The 13,973-nt window shown below is 37.9% G+C and overlaps 1 protein-coding gene across 1 annotated transcript in view; it reads right to left on the bottom strand.

Moving 5' to 3' along the window:
* Positions 1-13,973, bottom strand: part of pnut (septin 7-like protein pnut) — a 451,701-nt gene that overhangs the window by 414,573 nt on the left and 23,155 nt on the right. The gene's annotated exons all lie outside the window — the stretch shown is intronic.

Raw genomic sequence — 13,973 nt, 5'->3', positions numbered from 1 at the left:
TGTACAAGGCATGTGAAATTATACGATAGACAAATGGATAAACACAGATTCATGAAGGGTTATAAAAGCCACAGTTTCCCTTCAAACCCTACGCTGGATAAAATAATACTACCTGCATCTGATCATACTTTATAATAGACAAAATGTCACATATAGGGTGTTTGAGGACGAATGGTAACTGTTTTGAGAGGTAATAGTATGAACTTTTATTAAAAGACTACGCAGGGTGAGCAAAGAGATGTTAACATTAAACGGGTGTTTATTTGTTTTTGTTTTGTAGACTAAACTATGGCGTAACGATATTCCATTGAAGAACGAAGGAAAACAGCTGCCTGAATGAAGGTTTTTCAGTCCCCAAGCATAGTACAAAAAAAAAAAAAAGACGACCTGAACCGGACGGGATGCACCTTCGCGCCTGACAATTGGTAGGATCTACGAGAAGTTTGGAAGTACGGTTCCGTTCAAGACGATTGCAAGGGAAACAGTGGTAAAAAGAGATCTGTCCTCGTCCAGTGAGCGAGGGTACCAGCCCAACCAAGTCCTCGCGCAGACTTTCTCTGGAGACCAACATTTCTCTAAGATCAGTGGTTAGAATTTTACACCGTGATTTAGGAATGAAGCCATACCACTTGCAGATTGTGCAGCATCTCAAACGCGGACAAGCAAGCACGTGTGAATGTTCCACAAATTATTTTGGACATGGTGCGCATGGAGCTGAACATTCCACACTATAGCGGTCGTATGAACAAATACAACTGTGTCATCTGGACGACCGAGCATCCGCAGGAAGTTTGTGAGAACATGCGAGATTCCCCCAAGGTGAACTTTTGGTGTGCAGTGAGCAAATTTGGAGTGACTGGACCTTTCGTTTTTGAAGAAGAGATCGTCAGGGGAGAGAATTACTTTGCCATGCTCAGAACGTTCATGGGGGAGAACGCGCCACTTGCCATTCTCCAGCGAGGGTACTTTCAGCAAGATGGTGCCTCTGCCCATTAGTCAAATGGTTCGGGATTACCTGAGAGACACGTTCGGTAAACGTTGGATTGGCATAGGTAGTCCTCTCCCATGGCCAGCACGTTCCCTCGACTTGACGCCTGTGATTTTTTATTGTGGGGCATGGTCAAGGATCAAGAGTATGCCAACATCCTAGCAACTTGAACGACCTGAAGCACCCTATCACCCATATCATCGCTGCTATTCCTACCCAAATGGCCCAGAGAGCCATAAATCAACAATGGACAGACTCCAAAAGTGCAATAAGCGGGATGGGTGTCAAATTGAAATCCTGTAACCAAATCATTGCATTGTAATTTCACGTGAATAAACACCCACTTAATGTTAACACCTTTATGCCTCACCCTGTATATAAACAAATATCCGGAAACGTTCATAGGCAGAAACGCTTGGATACAAACGATAAAAGACTGTTCTTGATGGACTTAAATCCTCATACCAGAGCCTGCACCCTCATACCAGACCAGAACTGCGCACTGGTCGTTGATGTGGTAATGGAAAAATGCTCCCACTCAAGAGACCTCGTGAGAAGTTACATCGGTAAAACTTTAATAAAAAAACTTTCTTCAGGTACTAATTGTTTTATACAACAATTAATACATTAGATAGTTTTACGTGATAGATAAAACTCATTTTTTTTTCAATGCAACTTCCCTCACAAGCTACCTCTGCGCATCGCAGTTTATTAATGCAGAAATCACCAGCATAAAGGGTGTTCCAACAAAAGCGACGGATTTAATATGCTTAACAGAAGGACCAATATTTTTACATTACAACGGATAAATTTCCAATATAAGAATGCGAAGTTTGTTTTACGCAACATGTCTTGTTATTGGGTTGGTAATAGTGTTATTAAGAGTAACAGTGGATTTTGAGCTGGTGAAGTAATAGGATCACACTTCTTTCTAAGACAAGGGTAGGCATGGCATGACAGTTAATACTGTTTTCACTATTCGACTGGGCACCAGCTCAATAAAGTCAACTGATAACGGACTTCCTACAGTACATTTCCCAGCTCATCAGATCGGACGACATGGCACAATTTTGTCGCCTCAAAATTAACCGGACCTAGCCCCCCCTCGGCTCTCTATAAAAAAAAAAATAGTATCTGGGATGAAGGATTTGGCATACTTACTTAAGTTCGACATCAATGAGGAACGCATTGCCGCAGCTATTAAAGAAAATAATCCATGCTCCATAGGTGTACCCAATTATCAATATGAAATGCTAAATGATGTCCTGAGACTGCCGATATTGTCCAACACCCTCTAATGTCAAGTCACCACTTCAACTCCGACTACAGTTATTTCAAAATACTGTCAGATTTGGAAATCAAACAAAGACAAAGTGTCGACGATATATTGATATTCTTTTGCAATATGTTACACGGAAGTTTTCAGCATGAAGAGAATCAATCAATTTTCAAAATATCCACCCTGAGCCTGGATGCAGGCCCAGAGTCTGGCGGGCTGCCTTGACTAAAGCGCGCTTCGGAAAGTCCACATTAGGGTGCTCTTTTGCAAGGCATTGATTGAAGCACTACCCCCTGTTTGTAGTCGAGTGGGTTAAATTGGGGTGCTTGAGGGCCAATCTGATGTGGAGATGAAGTCGGAGATGTTACCCCGTAGCCACTCCTGTATTGACCATGCGCGGGAGCAGAATTCTGTTGGAACGTCAACTGTAGGTTGGGGAACGTGGTGGTTCTCAGTGGTTTCACAATGGGCTTCCAACACTAGGGTTCGGTACACGATAGCCGATGTCTTCGCCCTTTATTCACAAAAATGGAGTCTGACTGTAACGTTTAAGCTCACCTCACCTTTAGGACCTTACCATGACATACTGGGTGATGGGACCTTTGCACCGCGGAAACACTTTCAGCACCTACTGATGATGCGTAAAAACGGTCATTTTTAGCATTAAAGGATTGCTCAACTGTAAATAGCTTTTCGTCGGAAAAGAGAAATGTCCTGCATAACGGTTGAGGAGCCGTATAGCTTTCAATGCTGACGTAACGCATCAGTCAGAAAGTGACTTGTACGTTGTTTTAGACTCCGAGTCACAGGTTCTGACTGAGCACTCGTGACACTGTTGGTCTCGAGATGGACATCTGTCGGAACATCACTAATTAAATCCTGACGGGATTTCGCCGATTACTTGATTGTAGTGTCATCATTGTGCGCGGTCTGCCACTGTCATGCTGGTCATTGACAATTCCCGTTACACTGTAACGCTGGATGGTGCGGTAGATAAATCATTCACTGCTTTGCAGGGGGTTTCAGATTGAAGAAGATCTGTGATGATGATGGAATATCTACCTTATATAGCGTTATATCTGTAACACGATTCTCATAGTTGCCCCCATCGTTACACGTTCCTAATGCCACGCGTCTCACCGTAGAACGAACAGCTCAGGGATCCACTTTGCCCACAATACCCAGATGGCAGTATCCATTCATACTCAGCATGGTCGAACAGTGGTCAAAATCTCTATTTACGAAATAACTACATATACTCTATATATGCGTGGATATTGTATATGTGCCTTTGATTTTTACTGTTGCATCATTTCAACAGTACAACAGTATGTGCAGTAATATGCGTGTTTACATAAATTTGAGTTGTCTTAGAACGTGTTCCAGCAAAGGTAAGAGATTTCTCAAAACTTCACTAAGGGTTGCGACAATGATGTGATTCCGATACAAGCTATAAAGAAACAGTCCTTTTACTTGTAACTAGACGTAAAAATAGAAAACTAAGGATCAAAATAATCTAGCAAACTCTAAAATACAGAGTCAATAACTGTGCGGATGGAATATACACTTTACTGGTGAATACCGGTAGCTAATAATGATAATTATAAGGACTGAATATTGGTACTAGTATCTTTGCTCACACTCGGTCAGGAGATACGCTGATTGAAATTCTCAACATTAGATAATAAATACGTAAGAAAACATTCATAAACATTAAATCACAAAAAATACGTTATATATATATAAAGATTTACACTAACGCGTTTACGCATTACTGTTTACTATTAAAGAATTGCGTTGATTGACGGTGTCGCAACGAACATCAGTGAATTTAATGTGTTATAAAATGTGACCTTGTTTTCTAGATTCATTCAACTTCCCTTCCCATACTTTTAAAAATGCTCCATCTCCCGTGTTAATACAGTCACACATATAACTCCCAATGAAATAAACAGACATTTATAACATACAAACTAGCAACACACCCAACGGTCTAATGGCATTTGCTATTTATAGATGGTGGAGATGTTACTAACACAAAACCCTACACTGCTTTTACAAAATAGATTAATTCTGCTATTGTAAGTCACGAAAATTTCCAACGACTCATAAGTTCTCCCTCTCTAAAAACAAAGAATGGAATGAATGAAGTTCCGGAAATAATATTCCAGAAGTGACCGATAATCCCACCTTCCTAATTAACCAGCACATTGATGTGACAAAATATACATTCCATTTCAGAGGTCTTGGTATAGATGATGATACTTAACTACAACCAAACAAGAACAGTTTGTACTTATTTAATATAGACAAGTAGTCACGAACAACTCGTGAATTTCATTATGTGAATGATGTAGATAATACACATAGTTCGAGCCTTCGAGTAAAAGACTTATTCAATAATAATAACACAAAAATATACAAACAAGATAACTACTACCATTCACCTCAGAGAATTCTAATTTTCAAACTATATTCTTATATTCTTGAATATCGAGAGGTGATCGGAAAGTAAGGTTACAAAGCCTGCAGTGAAACGTGTATATATTATTTCATACAACCTATACAGCCAACAGATTCGATGCTAGTATACGAGGAGTGACCAGAAAGTAAGGTAACAAGGTCTACAGTGAAACGTGTATATATCATTTCATACAACTAATACAACAGCCAACAGGTAGTACATACATTAGGTTATTTTTCCACATAGTCTCCATATCGGTTGAAGCACTTGTAGCATCGTGGGTTGAGTTTGAAGATTCCCTCCTGGAAAAAATCCTGTCTTTGCGTGTTCAGCCACGCTGTCACGAAATGTTTCATTTCCTCGTCTAAAGCGAAGCGATGGCCTCCTAGGTGATTCCGAATGACATTCTCAGTTCTGCCATCAGATGCCGTAACGTGATTCTCCTGTTGTCCTAAATCAGCTTCTCCACGTGAGCTGTGTTCAAATCTGTTGATGCCGTGCTAAGTCGGCCACAGAGCTCGTCGTCGGTGGTGTTTTCTCTACCAACTGTAAACTTTCGACACCATTGTTTCTCAGTGCATATATTTCACGTTCAACTATATTGGCCAAGTCTGACCATTGCAAATGCATTCACAGATTTAAATAAATAAATAAATAAATAAATAAATAAATAAATAAATAAATAATAATAATAATAATAAAGAAGCAATATCTCTACTTATGAGCATTTCCTTGCCGGAGCTTTCTTCTTGGGGGATTAGGTTATCTGAACTGCACTAATGGAAAACGAAGGCGAGACTTCGCCGCCTGTATGAACGAGAATGGCAATGAATAGTACGTTACGTTTTTATTTTGCCATTGTTAACGTTAAACCAGATATTAGATCGTTCCCCTTCCAGTACAACCAAAGACATTGGATTTTTAAAAAATCAAGCTACTGGTTAAGAAGTATTAAAACAAGTAGTTCTTTACCTAGTTCAGTTGATAGTTTGAATCGACCATATTTAAAAAAAAAAAAAAAAAAAAAACCGACGCAAATGATAGATATGCACTCAATTTTACGAGGGATTCGAATGTCCTTTACCAATAGAAATTGAATTTGGCTTTCTAGCACCAAAAAAAGCTTTAATCTAGTCACGGCAATTCTTTGAAACAAGACTACAAAATGTCGTTGAAACATGTTATTCAATGATTCCAGAGTGGTGTTTCTTTTTTTAGCCTCAAACCTATCTGAACCTATTATACTGCTATATCAAAAGTCCGGGTCATAGACTAACTCCATTACGAGTACAGATACGAACTAGTAGAGTGATTGTTAAAATTACACGATTTTAGATTGAAAAAACAACTTTTCTCTTTTTGAATTTTTCCATATCTTTACTCATAACGGAATGACTCCGGACTTTTGATACACCTGGTACTATTAAAAGTGTGATGAGATTTTTTTCCCGGCACAAACTTCATAAAACACGCGACTTGGTTACGAAAGGGTACCACGTATTACTATTATTTATTCTGCCTTTCGGCAAATACTGGGACTAATGTTTTAAGATTTGGGCTTGGAAATGTTTTTTTTTTTTTTTTTTTTTTTTTTTTTTTTTACGTTTCTCGATTTTCAGCTTCCTCTTTTTTTTTAGAATCATCGATCAGTTGTTTTCTTCTTCTTCCTATTCCTTTCCATCTTTCCTTCTAAGGCGGTATGAAGATGATGTTGGCTATAAGTGTCCTCTTCTCTCCTATCCATTCTGAAACACCTTCCTTTGTTACTCTCTCTGTCCATTTTATCTTTTCAAGCTTCCTCCAACACCACATTTCGAAGCTCTCTAATTTCCGTAATGTCCAAGTCTCTAGACCATAAAATCCAATACCCCATATATAGCATTTGAGCAACTTCTTCCTCAGTCCAATAGGTCTATTGAGTCTCCCAGTTAATATTGATCTTTTCTTGTTGAATGCTTCTTTGACTATGGCAATTCTTGACGTGATTTCATTGGTGCAGTAAGTGTTTCTCGTCAAAATATTTCCCAGATACTTGAAGTTATCGTCCTCTTCAAGTCCTCTTTGTTCTACTCTGACCCGTAAGGGCGCGTTTCCACGGGATGTTCTCATGACTTTCGACTTTTCGTTGTACATATTAGTAATTTTATTTACTCATTTCTTATCTCTTCCTACTCACCAGAGCCTTATATATGAACATCCTTCACTAACAAAAACCCTCATTAGTCAATTATTACGAAAACACAATCGTTACGATGATTTTGATAATTAAATTTGAACTGGGTAAAATATACAGGTATCATCTATAATCCATATGCATCTGGCGAGCGACGCATTTGGGTATAAACCGAGAATAATTAATTATCTTATTACCATTACCATATAAGGGAACGGAAGAACATAGAAGGCATGTTTAAAACATTTTCTTTGTTCACCTGAATCCACATCCATATAATTTAACGAAACCCGAGAAAGACAAGAAATATGGGCTTTATGTTAGGCTTCTAACAACAAAAGAAGGTTATATTTCGCAGCGTACAACAATAAACCGACTAAATGTTATCCATAAAATACGTTTTTCCTCGGCGCGTTCACGTTGTTTCATTATACAAATAATGGAAAGTCAATTTAAGTGAGACTCCGCTAACATACAAAATTATTTCTGAGATAATTACTAAGAAATGAAGTTAGTCTGCTAAGTAAGCAACGTGATGATGAAACACGCTTCAAAAGTACTGGCTGCAAAAACATTTGATGTAACATTTTTAAACGCATTTTTTTCTGTCGTCTTTATTTCACAGGTGACAAAATGTATGAAAATGAATGTTCCTTCATTTATTTTTCTAATATATTTTCTACGTACAGTCACGGAAGAAAATCTAATATCCACCGTCATATTACGTCATTCGTTAACATTTTCTCCCTTAAACAATGACTGGAAACGTACCAAGGTGAGAAACTCCTTTAATTAAAAAAATAAAATTTAAAAAAAAATGACGGAAAATGTTCTACAAATGATGCAAATTAGTTTGTTTTACTTACACTGAGATTCTCAACATAAGAAGTGTGTATGTGTAAGAGTACAACGGATATAGTATACAAATTAACATAGACTGGGATATACAATATGTCCCATCCGCTAGTTTATTCCTTTAAGCAGGATTGATATAACGACAGAGTAAGTGCGCTAGTACGGGCTGCTGGAAAAGTTTCTGTAAATTACTACTACCAGTGGTGATAATGTTCTGCTATTACAAAATTCGGAAGAACAGACTTGTCTATGTTTAAATTATCTTTATTTGATTAAGCCTGTTCATTTTTCACAGAAGTTTGAGAAAATAATTTTGTATGAGAAATGGATCTTTCTGGTCAACACTTTCGGGCAATGACTTTTTTATGATTCCAAACGTGGTTGAACTCCGAAACAATCAACAAGTTACTTTATTTGGTTTTTGAGGATGAAGTACCACCATCCAATAGGACTGTATAATTGATTTTCCGAATTTCAGCATGGTCGCACATTTCTCAGTGATGAATTTCACGAAGATCATCCATCAACGCTTGCTGGTTTCAGTAATGCAGATGCTGAGTAAAATGATTGAGGGTATGTGACATTCCATGAGATTAGACTTCCTTCAACACTGACCCAAAAGCAATACATAGGATTTTGGAGGGTCACCTGAGCGTACAGAAAGTTTTAAGTCGTTGAATCCCACACAACTTCACTCAAAAACATGCTTATTCAATTGGTGTAAAGAAATGCTCAACAAATTCAATCAAGGTCAGTCAAATCTGAAGTACTACATTGTTACAGGGGACGAAACTTGGATTTATTTATACGAGCTCTACTTTTAAACAGCCATTCACTATTGAAGTGTTTCAGAGAGAGCCGAAACCACAAAAGCTGTTTGTTCGAAGAGTGCCATCAGGCAAATGACTGCTTGTTTCTTCGGTTATACCAGAAATGTAGCAACCATAGATTTAAAAGATCGAAGAATGCTGAGAATTTATTTGCCATAAATCATCAATGAATTGCTAAACACAAAATCGTCGCATCATTCTTCACCACGACAACGACAGTTCCCACTCAGCACACCAAACTGTTTATTATTATTATTATTATTCATGTGAAAAAAGTCATATTAATGACTCAATTGCCCGTACTGATCTGATTTATCACCTAGTGACTTCTTTTTGTTCCCATGTATGAAAATAAGATGCGTGGTAACCTATTTGAGTCGCCTCAAGCAGCTACTGACCATTCCGAACCGCAGTTTCTGAGGTAGGAGCCTCAGAGTGGAAAAAACGTCTTTTAAACTTGATCTGAGCATATGGAAAAGTGTACCAATCTTAAAGGTAAACACTCTGAAAACCAATAAAGCCATTTCCAGCATTGTACACGTATATTTTGCAGAAACTTTCCCAGCAGCCCTCGTATATACATTTCAACTTTTCATCATTTGTCCAATCTCACTAGCCATCTCTACATTACTTACAGGAAACTCTTCACATTTATGACTCAATCAGACAATACCTAACTAAATGAGGATTTATCAGTTCAACATTTCCTGCACGCTGAAAACTATAGCGTATTTTCGGTGTCAGAACAGTCACAATTAAGTCATCTTTAGATGAGAGTGTCACTTGAACGGGCTCTGTGCTCAACAGCCACCAAAATCGACGCCGCTAGTTACTTCTTGTGTGATACTTTTATCAAAACAACCCATATATTAACCCTCAGATCGCTATACCGGGAAATTTTATTTTCTATGTGTTCCTAAATAACTGCTCTAACACGCCATGAGTAAGACAGCAAGCGTGATAGATAGATAGATAGCATGTTATCTAAAATATGATGAATTGTAGCAATGTTGCATCTATTCTGGAAAATACCTTATTTGTTACGAGAAAAGAAAATCAGTCAAAATGGCTCGATTTTGCAGTTCCGAAAGTTAGCTAAGAAATTAGGTCAATTCCTGGGACCATATGTAGAACCTTTCAAAATATAGTGAGTCGCGTTCGCTTTGCTTGGTGCCATCAACGACAACTGTCACACATTCTATGATGTCACTTTTCTCAAATTCTACGGAGAAATGAGGCCTAAGTTGTACTAGTGCGAATAAAAATGTCCGCTCTGATGTCTAGTGGAAAACTCACCTCAGCAACACAACACAGGGATGGACCAAGGTCTCGCATATAACATCACGAACTCTGTATACGTCCAGCAAATAGGCAAGGATACTCACACAGTTAGGAGGCTAGTGCTATTGAAAAGGATCGTATGAAAGTGCACCATGGAGAACACATTGTGATTTTTCTTTACGGAATTCAAACTGGAACATTTTGTACAGCAAGACGTTAAGAAAAACAAAAAAAGAATTAATATTAACAGTGCATTTGGGCAGGAATGACGAATGAAATCACCGTTCGCCTTATTTTGTCAAGTTTCGGTCGTTTCGGTCTGACGGGAGTCAAAATGAGTCTCCGTAGGCACCGATCAACATACTCGGATAAGCCCGTAACACCGTGGAAGCAAATTCTCGGAAAAGTTTGTACCATTCCAAACGAGTAGGCATACACAATACCACTGTCGTTTGGTTGGCTTGTGCAACCGTTAAGGTGATAGATGTTGAATCATGCGTTGATACACGACACGGATGCTACATAAGTCGCAACCACCCAACAAGAATTGCCATCAGTATGTGTGCAGATCTCTGAATGTAAGGAATAACTACGTAAGCTTTGTCTATGGGGTCATCTCTGATTAAAAATGGATCTGATACGTCAATGGTTAGGATAATAGCTGGATCTTGAAAAAGACCAAGATGGTTTCCAAAAGTTCTAGACGATTATGTTGCTCGTATGGTGATCTATGACGGGTTGATCTTTCATATCTTTCCCTGTCAGATCATTCCAGCGTTGAACTCCAAGAAATAAACAGCAATTTTACCCACAAACATCCAGAAATGTTCAAAAAGAAATGAAGTTCTCATGTTAGATGAAACTGCACGTGGAAACGCAGCTCAAACTTTGCAGACTCTCCATGAAAAATTTACTCATTCACTGTATTCTCCTGATATCTCTCCCATGGACTACTATATCTACTGACATCTCGATCACTTCTTACTACAGAATACAATTACCAATGATCAGGACGACTTATTTTACAATGCTGTTACCGAAACGAAATTTGACCAAAGCAACGCACTGCGAATGATACGTTCATTCTTTATTCATGACCCAGATTCTCTCTCTCTCGGTTTGATATGCAATGTGTTTCAGTTTGAAATTGTAAGCAAAATCACTTTTAATTCTGTGTTCTTGATCATGCGCGCTTCTTCATAGATCCTGTTGAACAGCGCACAGCCTCCTGACTGTCTGGATACCCCAGTTTGTTTGCTGGACGTGTACCGGTACAGAATTTTTGCTGCTAGACGTGTGATCTTACTCCATTCCTGTGTTGTGTAGCTGAGGTAAGTTTCCCATCAGACCTCGTCAAGTGGACATTTCATTCGCACGAAGTTAATACTTTTTCAGTGATGGTTCTTTACAATGGAAAAGAAAAAGTTGAAACTGAATTGAAATAAAGGCCCAGTTCTTCCATGTAAATTACGTTCTAACTATAGTAGAGTTTCGTATAAACTTCAGAACACAAGGAAGATACGAAGTAAATCGCATACATTAATGGATATTCTTACAGACTGCTTTAGTACAGTGATTTTAACGTTAAAAACAATAATAAATTTCAAAGAAGCCAGCAATATGAAGCAAGACTATGTAGTCTCTTTATACTGCTTTCTTAACTACCAGTATAAATCGTTCACTATGAATTATTCATTGCTTTCCAAAATAATATAAGGAATGAAGAAACTACTTCACCTATACAGCTTATTTACATACTTAATTAACATTTGAAATTACATTTATTTTAAATTTATCATTGTAAGAACAAAGGTGCGCATCAAATACATTTTTACAATTAATTACATACCATGCATTAAGCGTCTCGTTAACTTAAATTTTATTACAAAAGCAAAAGTTTCACTTCGTGTTTTATCTGTAAAAAGAAAAAAAATGTGTGATCTCCACGCACATTCACTCTCTTCCCTATTAATAACATTTTTTTTAACTCTCTAAAGATAAAGATGCTTAAAATTCTACTTTTCTTTTCAATCGCATTATTATAAGTATTATTATGGTGGTCTTATTTCCTGGCAAAAATAATTTTGCATACGTTACAAACTACTGTTGCAATTTATCAACAGCAATTTCACGAAACTGGTTCAAGAATAAGTAACATCACTAAACAAATACTAAGCCCTCTGTCGCTTCAGTCCATAAAGTTATATGGATGGATGGAGAGACGCAGCTTCACACTGACTGACATGTGGTCAGCAAATCTGCACTCCGAAGCAATTATTTCCAGGTTTCTGGACAATAAATCATCATCTTTCGATTTAAATAGCTCCCGAATTATCTCTTGATGTTGCAGCACCAACATTGAACCTCCGTGCTCCCACCAAAAAATGTGCCTGGATGCTTAAGGTTAGTTTAAAGGGACAAGTTTTGCTGATAGATGGCACTACAGTTTTCGTATCTCTCCCATGTATTTTTTTACCATTCACAAAAAATCACGATTTCTCTTACAAATTTCAACCTACAGACTTCAAACTTTTAGAAAAGGAACTTCATAATCTATCGAAGGTAATAATCCGTGCCGATTTTTTATTTAGAATTTTCTTCATTGTTGAAATGGCTTGATTGTTGAAATGGATATCTAAACCTTTAAAAATGGAACTGTTTCAACAATGAAGAAAATTCTAAATAAAAAATCGGCACAGATTGTTCTCTCTAATAGGTTATGAAGTTCCTTCGCTAAAAATTTAAGGTCTCTAGGTGGAAATTTGTAAGAGAAATTGTAAATTTTCGTGAAAGGTTAAAAATACATGGGAGAGATACGAAGACTGTAGTGCCATCTATCGGCAAAACTTGTCCCATTACACTAACCTTAAAGCAAGTGAATCATGATGGAAGAATTGGTGGAATGATAATGTGGATGGAAACGGCAGAACCCCGAGAAAACCCACGGACACGATGTAGTCCACAACAAAGTTACCTGGCCGGGGATTGTACCAGGAACCCACGCACCAGACATAAGCGCTCCACCACTAAGCCGCCGTCCTCCCCAAAAACGAGCCTGAGGCCATGAGAACTAAAGGACATACACTTACTATTCGACTACAAACACACAAAACTGTCATCTCCCGGATGTTTTGAAGATCGTCAGATAAGGTAATTCAAATCTCAAAAAAAGATCATGTTTGGGAGGGACGAACTTTTCTCCCTACTGTCTCCGTATTTTAAAAAATCTTTCTTATCCTTTGCTTCCATGACGAAAGAGTTTTCTGTCGAAACTTCACATCTGCAGTTGCACCACCATAGTATAAATTTAGCGTTGATGACAGAAGTCATTTTTACTCCTTTATATAACAGTAAATATTACAACACGGCTCCCAGTAACCATATCCCGAAAGAGGGTTTGATAATATTGTCCTATACTTTCTCTGAGTCGGAAATCCGTAAGCAATACCGTTTTCTTTACTATTTTCACTGGCAGTGGCAGATATGCACCCAGATATGGACCTGGAAACTCGTCAGAAAGAGGTGAGCAATTTCACGTATTCTCCAATAAGCAAAAAATTTCATTGATTAAAAAAAAAAAAAAAAAAAAAAGGCAGCGAATACTACTGCAATGGGTTCAGTGAAACTCATGGGCTACATGCTATCTTCAAGGCATATCAGAACACCACACTGATCTGAAATATTTATTTATCTTGGCTAATTCACAATAGTATTATTTATTTTCCCAATTACGTACATGCTAGTTTACGACTATTTCTTCTCCCTTACGCTTTTAACGCGCCTGACTTAACACTCACACAGTGACAGGATGTCTGTTGCATCTGCCTACACAGCCATTTAACTCTACAGTCGTTTAACTTTTAATATATCCACATACAACGACAACGGATTCTATCTTTACATTAGGTACTTGAACCAGTTCCACCTACATCTGATGTTCATGTCAGACGCTGAATTCTGACAATTTACGAACGCTATATGAGCCTTTTTCGCACAGTAAATCCGTATACATCTCACAGCTCCTGCAACAAAATCTGAATCCAACAAAGAAATACAGGTATATCCAGTTAGATTATTTATAAGCACGCCGTGGCTGAATAATG

Source organism: Thermobia domestica, chromosome 1, assembly GCF_964235325.1.
Source record: "Thermobia domestica chromosome 1, izTheDome1.hap1.1, whole genome shotgun sequence".
Classification (NCBI taxonomy): domain Eukaryota; kingdom Metazoa; phylum Arthropoda; class Insecta; order Zygentoma; family Lepismatidae; genus Thermobia; species Thermobia domestica.
Note: the sequence above shows the minus strand (reverse complement) of the source record. Positions and strands in the feature narration are given on the sequence as shown.